Below are 7,342 nucleotides of genomic sequence, written 5' to 3'. Positions count from 1 at the left end.
TGATCATTGACAATTCTTAGACGAGATTACATTGGCAATAGTTCATTCACCTAGTAATTCCTACGTCGAGCTCAACGGTGGCATCCCAACCTCAAAATCTCAGGCATCAAGTCTCAATGCAATTGGCATTATGTTGAATTGTGATAATTTTTCCTATTTCTAGCACTAAATTTTGATGATCAAGATTCAATGCTGGATACTTCATCCTAAGATGACAATGTAACTACGTTTTACTGCATCAATAATAAATTATTTCATGCTTTACATTAAAAGACATTAGAAATTTTCACTGTTAAACAGTATTTTCCTTGATCCATGAAAGATAGAAAGTAAAATGACATCAAATGATCCAGACATTCACAAAATTTGAAGCATATCGTGCTAAAAGACAGATACAAGTACATAACTGACGGAAAAACCTAACATACATTCCATCACTTTGTATAGAAGGAACTAAAGCCATCTTGGACCTGGCATAACCACATTGCAAGACCTGTGCCATTGGGGCTGATGGTGACACAGTGAGCATCAATAGCAGCCATTTGGCAATTGCTCAGCAACTTGCACTAACAGTAAGACCATTACCAAGGGCTTATCTTATACACATGAATGACCCAGGTAGGAACCTCCATCAAGATACCTGTCATACAGAAGCTAGAGTATGACCAGACTCCCAAATCCAGGAGCGGAATCTCCTCATCAGACGAGGAAAGAGAGGGGGTGAAGGACATAAGAGAAAGGAAGAAACCTGAACAGGAATAGGAGAGAGTACTCGCTTACTCAGAGTCCATAATGATCGCTTGCTGCAACTGATAAAGGACTCCTGCTCTGGTGAGCTTAGAATTCCATGGGCGAAAGACCCATCTCTGCAAGTCTACTCAAACCATTCCACTCTTTACTCAAAAACTGTTGCGGCAACCACTTGCTGAAATCAGGAGACAGTTGACAGAGGAGTATCGCTCACTACCTACCAAGGTGATTTTCCAGCAAAAGATCCAACCCTCATGCAGGTCACCTCATCCAGCCTTCTACAGAAAGCCGTCCCCATGCCCCTGTACCCTATTAAGCATGAAAAGTAAGGTCTTTTCATGTTAATTTTAACACCTTCATCCAATCGTCAGGGGTTGGCTCTAGCATCAATTGTAAGATGCAAACACTGCCAATACCCTAAAGAGAGCAATGAAGGAAGATCCTCAACCCTGTACATATGCAGCATTGTACAGCTGTAAATGGCCATAGATCCAATAAATGATGACACTAGAAAAGTAAGTCCACCTGCGTATCATGACTTGATAAGCCTGGCAGAAACACCCCATCCTAGGCCCTCACAAAATCATAGATCCAACATATGACAGGCTGCACACTTGAAAAGAGAGTCTGCCTGTGTATCATAACCTGATATCCTAGCAGAAACACCCCATCCTAGGCCCTCACAAAGTCACAAGGCACTTGGTACATTTGCTATGCCACAGCCGACAAATGAACAAGCCAACTGTTCTCGGATTGTTTCCTTCCACACAATCTCATGAGCTGCCATGTTCCACCTCAAGCGCCAGTTGCACATACTAGCTGCTGCCTGGCATTTTCACCGCCTGTTGGTACAGGACATGCCTGCCTAGGTCCCACATGCCTACTTGCCCAACCCACAGTACTTAATCATGTGTCACTTCCAAATAGCCTAGATATGCCACATCAGCACTGCCACCACCACTGCTGTGCACTTGTCCTTAGAGTGGCTATCCTCTTAACTGACTATCCAACTTGGCTGGCCATATCCCCCATGCCCTGACATCTTTAGTCCATACTTTATCACAATTGTCTTAGGATTCCCCCACCTAAGACAATTACTGGCTCCCTCAAGGAAGGTAAATGAATTATTGCAATCCAGATTGACTGCCCAATTGAATGACTGATAGGCTGTTGGCCTCTGTGGCAGCCACTTTGTCAGATGGCTTCAGCTGCAATATGGGCCTCTCAAAAAATCCACATCTGGTTCATCCTGCATAACTCTGCCACACTTGTTCACCTGCCTGCAAAGAAAGTTGCTGCAATCAACCTTCCGTGCTGTGCAGACATAGTAGCCTTCATCCAGGCCAGCTTGAAATGTTCAGGCTTTTGTCCAGGCAGCCTGAAATGTTCAGGTCTTTCACTATCCACAAAATTACAGTCCTTGAGCTACAGATGAAGTCCTCATGTGATATAGGAGAAGGCACATCACATCAGCACACGTGTTCCATCAAAGCAAGAGTTGTCAAAACCAGATGGGTCATCATCATCACTCTCTGAGAAACAGGCTTCCACAAACTGAACAAAACACATGAAACATTGAAATATGATGTAGCCAATCACACCCTCTATAACCCATCATATAATCTAGTCTTCTGGGGGGAGATTCCAGCAAAGTCATCTCCATGAATCACATCAGTGATATGGATCCCCCGTGCCTTGCAAGGCTAGCTCTATAATCATCTCTGAAGTTTACTGCAGACAAGGACCTTCAGGCTTTGGACCTGCCATGTTGCAGACATCACTTGGACATTTATATAAGTCCAGTATAGAAGTTAAGAATACCTTGCTACACAAACATCCCATGTAGCCCAATCCATATACTAAACAGTTCATCATACCAGGTATGGGGCATTCATGGCATTGGTTTTTGGTTGTTTTTTATTCAGTATCATCCTTGTATCCTAAATCCTTGCTATTCGTTGCAGATATTTAATCCCTCCCTCCTGAAAAATGCAAATGGCATTTGCCATATCGGATCTTCTTTGATTGATAGCATCCTTTGTCTCATACATCCTTGATGTTCCTTGCCATTTTTCAACCCCTCCTTCTCCTTCCTTAAAAGACAGACATATACAAGCACAAGACAAATGAAACGATCCCACTCAATAGCATGTTGCATTAGGCTTCACCTTGAGAAGTCCACCTTCAAGTAGAATGACACTGCTTAACTGGAGGGCAGAAATTTACATATGTCCTCGTACTCTATCGCTTTCAATACCCGCCCATCGTACATTCCCTTTTCTATCTGGACTTTAGCAGTAAAGTTAGCAGTATCAATGGAGAGAAGCCTTGCAGTAGCTCCCCTGTATGCTCCATTAACAATCTTCACAAGGCCCCCAATCTGAGGAATAACTGTCTCCAGCTCCTCTTGATCCACTTTTAGTACAACCGCCTTATCAAGCATCTTAATCTCACCCACATACTTGCCGATGACCTTCCGGACCACTCCCTTTTGTTTGTAAAATCCCTGATCAGCCAAGCTCTTACTCATGACTTTTACAACCAAGCCCTCAACGAGCCAGTAGTCCTTCCTATTCACCCTCTCCTTGACCTTCTCTTCTTCCTCCATAAGCTCTGCAAGAGCTGCAGCCTTCATGCTTTCAGCCTCCTGTTTGGGACGATGCTGTACCAGTTGCTGTTGGGATTCACTGCCACCACCTGCAGGATGGTCCAAAAGAACCGCACCTGAATTTGCTGCTACAGACGTGGACCCAACCCCTTTCTGTGAGTGTGTCACGCCTGATTTGAGGGCAAATGTGATCTTGGCATCTTGAGAGATGTTGTCTCTTTGGAAAACACTCTTCTCTAGTATGTCGGCGTCATCCGTTTTGGATGACGTCTCCCCAGCCCTAGCCCTCTTGATCTGACTCTCGATCATCAACTCATGCCGTTCCTCATCTGCAAGGTCAGCCTTCTGGCGTTTGTTCTTCAGTGACTCCCGTAGCATTGCCTCGGAACCCCGGTCGATGTATGTGACAAACCACCCTTTCTCAGTCTCATCTACCTTGCACTGCCCTGTCCGTCCGAGATGCTTGACAAATTCTGTGAGAGTGGCCCACTTGGTCGAGTTCATATGGATATGGTGCCGATCGGAGATGTACTCGTTGTACAGAACCGTCGCCGCCACACGGCTAAAGCGGTGGCTTCTGCGGACATGCTCCATGAAGGCGGATTCGAATTCCTCAGAGTAGCCATCGACGATGCGATTAGGGTTTTGCCCGAAAACCTGCATCTGCCGCTGATGGCTCTCGCTCATGCAGTGGCATTTGAAGCCGTTCTCGTCCCTGCATTGCTTCTGGCACATCTGGCAATACCAGCGGAGCTTCTGCAGGCCCTTGGCTTTGATACGGTTGGCGATGGCCTTGGGCGTTAGGAAATCGTTCTTCGTCATGCTGCTGCCGCGACGTAGACGAAGAAGAAGAAGAAGGACGAGCTATGGTGGTTTTAGGGTTTGGTTCTGGCGAAGACGGGTTCTGCTTTTTCAGAACAGATGATACTCACATTGCTGTCATGATATGTTCATCTAGTCGGATTAGGAATTATCTCGCACTAGTTTTTCCATTAAAAGGGCAATTTAGTTCTTCCAGTCGGATCAGCAAATATCTCACATTAATTTCAAGGGAAATTTTTAGCCCTTTTAGCTTGTAAGATTCCCCAAAATACTCCTCGAATTCCAAAAACTACCAAAGCTTTTATTTAATGTGAATATGATGATAATGTGAGGAAGTCACATGGTCTCAGCAATGTCAACATAACACATAGTCATGTATAAAGCAGTTGATTGGATGGGTAGTTCCAATCGTGATTAGGCTATTACATTGGTGGAGACAATGGTTCTTGAAGAAAAATTCAGATCTTTGAGGCACACCTACAATCTGTCATAAAGCAAGGGCACATTATCGCGCACAAGAGCATTGCCCTTTTTTTGTATACACAAAAGAGAGAGAGAGCACCCTTTTTCTTTAATTTTCTAAATTAAACTCTTCTTTCTCGAAAAGCAAGATATCCACACATTCTAAATCCAAGTGGATCACTTAACTGAAGTTAATAGTGGATACATTTTTTGGGATGTGCGCCACCTTGTCACCACACCATTGTCTAAGCATATGCCCTAAAGGGCAATGCTAACAAACAAGACTCAGGAAATTTGCAACCACTATTGTAAACTTTGTGCTAGTCTCTTCTTCAAGATCATGAGCCATCTAGCTTCTCCATCCCAACCTACTTTCCCTGTCCGTTATGATAAAGACATGACTCAAAATTCACAACCTCAATCAATATTAGTCACACAAAAACCCAAATTTGGTGGCAATTTTGGAACATCAACCAATGCATCCTGAACACTCAAATCCCAAAGTTCACTCTAAAGCCTTTGTGAGCCTTCTAGTAGAGGACATCCTATCTTGGGTAGATCACTTTGAAAATATTGTTGGGTATCACTAATGGACAAAACAACAAAAAGCACATGAGGTTTGCACTCTTTCTAATTCTGCGAGACCACGTTGGATTCCGTGAGTTTTTATTCCACGGTGGATTCCATGAGGTTGTGCGATGGATTTTGTAAAATTATATTTATTTATCGAGGCTCATACACAAGGTGGATTCCTTGTGCGAGAAGTTGACAAGGACGCCTATCTTTTTCAGGCGTTATGTTAATTTAATGTGCAAGTGGGTGACTCCACAGCGGGTGATTCTGTAAAATACATATTTAAATTAATTGACGTTTATGAGTTTAGAGTGCACTCGTATTAAATTAAGGTTAGGACAGAGTTCCAACCTATTTATTTATTTTATAGCTAAAGACTGCTAGGTATTCACTTTTTTTGGTTTAATTTCATTATTCTCTAACAATTGTGAATGCTTCAGTTGATGTGTGGAGCAGGCAGCGGTGGCGTTGGGAAGCACTGGGTGATAGCGTGTATTCAAATTACCTAGAAGAAATTATCATTTTTGATGGATGTACATCTTATCATTAAAGACATGGCGCTAATATTTATTTAGGCATGCTTATTTATTGAAGCATTTGACAAATATTTATTATTTTGTATCCGCATGGGCACATGATTTAAATATTTCATTATGAGACATTGTATTTGGGCACAATCCGACTTTTGGGCCGCCCAATCGCTTTATTCTTTATTTGGACAAAAGCAAACACAAAAGATGAAGCACGCTTATTGTAAAATTGGGCTATTTTTTAGCTTTGAGATGAATAAAATTTATAAATACATGCCTTATGAAGCGCTCACACAAGGCATGGGGGGAGATTGTACCCAATTGGTCTCTTTTCTTTATGTTGTGCAAGTCTATCTTCTTACTTTTTGAGCTTAAGTAGAGTTCTTTGTTCTTGAAGACCTTTCGGCGCTCGCTACGTATACATCCAGCATCGGATTTGCGCACCGGTGGTATCAGAGCAAAGCTGAGATCAAGGGCTTCCAATCACTTACCATCTCGCGTGAAGGTGAAGCTCCTGGAATGAACATGGCTCTACAGTCAGGAACCATCAATACTAGCGTGTTCCTGGAGATGAAGAACCCCCTGCTGTGCTATTGGATCGCAAAGGACATCTCCTAGGAACCGAAGGACCACCTCTAAAGATCCTTTGTAAGTCTCTTTGGTTAACAGAGAATAGAGAAGATTAAGCTTAGAGTAAAAAGCTTAATAAGCTTTATAATAAAGCTTAAGCCTTAAATTTCGATGATTGCGTTATTAGCATGTCTTTGACGGTGCCGATTCAGGTAACGACGTCCTGACATCCTGGCGATAGAAAAAACGATTGATTTTAAGCTTTCAAACTTAAAGCTTAAAGCCTTTAAGTCTTACTAAGACTTAAAATACAATTCTCAATCTTTCCCATAAGTGGCTATTCACATTGAACCAACCCAAAATCGATTTTACAACTCCAGCAAGTCCATGTTCGTACTTGCACTCTGACAGAGACAATTTTCAGCAAGTAAACTGACACACACAGTCTATTTCCCACTTGGAAGAAGGACTTCATCAATTTTCGTACCCACAAAAAGAAGAAAGATCGCAAAAAGTCATATAAAAAAAAAGAAGCAAGCCTTGTAAACCCAACCTTGAGCTACGCTCATCCCACTAACAAGATTTCGAGTGTGTGAGGTTGTTTGAAATTTTGCAAGATGTCTGATCAAAATATGGAAGATTTTATGGCCAAAGGTGATTTACTGGAGTCAATGATGGAGCAAAAATTGGACCTAATTATGATGCAACTTCAAGAGGAATGAAGAGCACGTCAAACTTTGCAAGCTTCATTGGCTACTCTTCAACGATCTACTGTTGATCAAGATGGACCGCAACCCGAAGATGTTATATGACATATGATCGATGCAACACTCGAAGCACAATCTATCAAGAAAGAAGCTAAGATAAGTAAAAGAAATTTCAAAATTTGTACTTTTAATGGGCTACACGACGAAAAGATTGTTCTCACTTTTATCAGTCAGTTTGATGATTATTTCCATGAAGAACAATATGTCGAAAAAGACAAAATCAATTGTGTTACTAACCATTTAGTGTGGACAGAGCTTCG

The 7,342-nt window shown here is 42.2% G+C and overlaps 1 pseudogene; it reads right to left on the bottom strand.

Moving 5' to 3' along the window:
- Nucleotides 1-335: 335 nt before the first annotated feature.
- LOC148018691 (KIN17-like protein pseudogene) lies at nucleotides 336-4,321 on the bottom strand (annotated as a pseudogene).
- Nucleotides 4,322-7,342: the final 3,021 nt, after the last annotated feature.

Source organism: Lygodium microphyllum, chromosome 20 (assembly GCF_053477565.2).
Source record: "Lygodium microphyllum isolate KBCC chromosome 20, Lygodium_microphyllum_v1.1.10, whole genome shotgun sequence".
In the NCBI taxonomy this organism is placed as follows: domain Eukaryota; kingdom Viridiplantae; phylum Streptophyta; class Polypodiopsida; order Schizaeales; family Lygodiaceae; genus Lygodium; species Lygodium microphyllum.
This window is presented reverse-complemented; position numbering and strand designations above follow the sequence as displayed.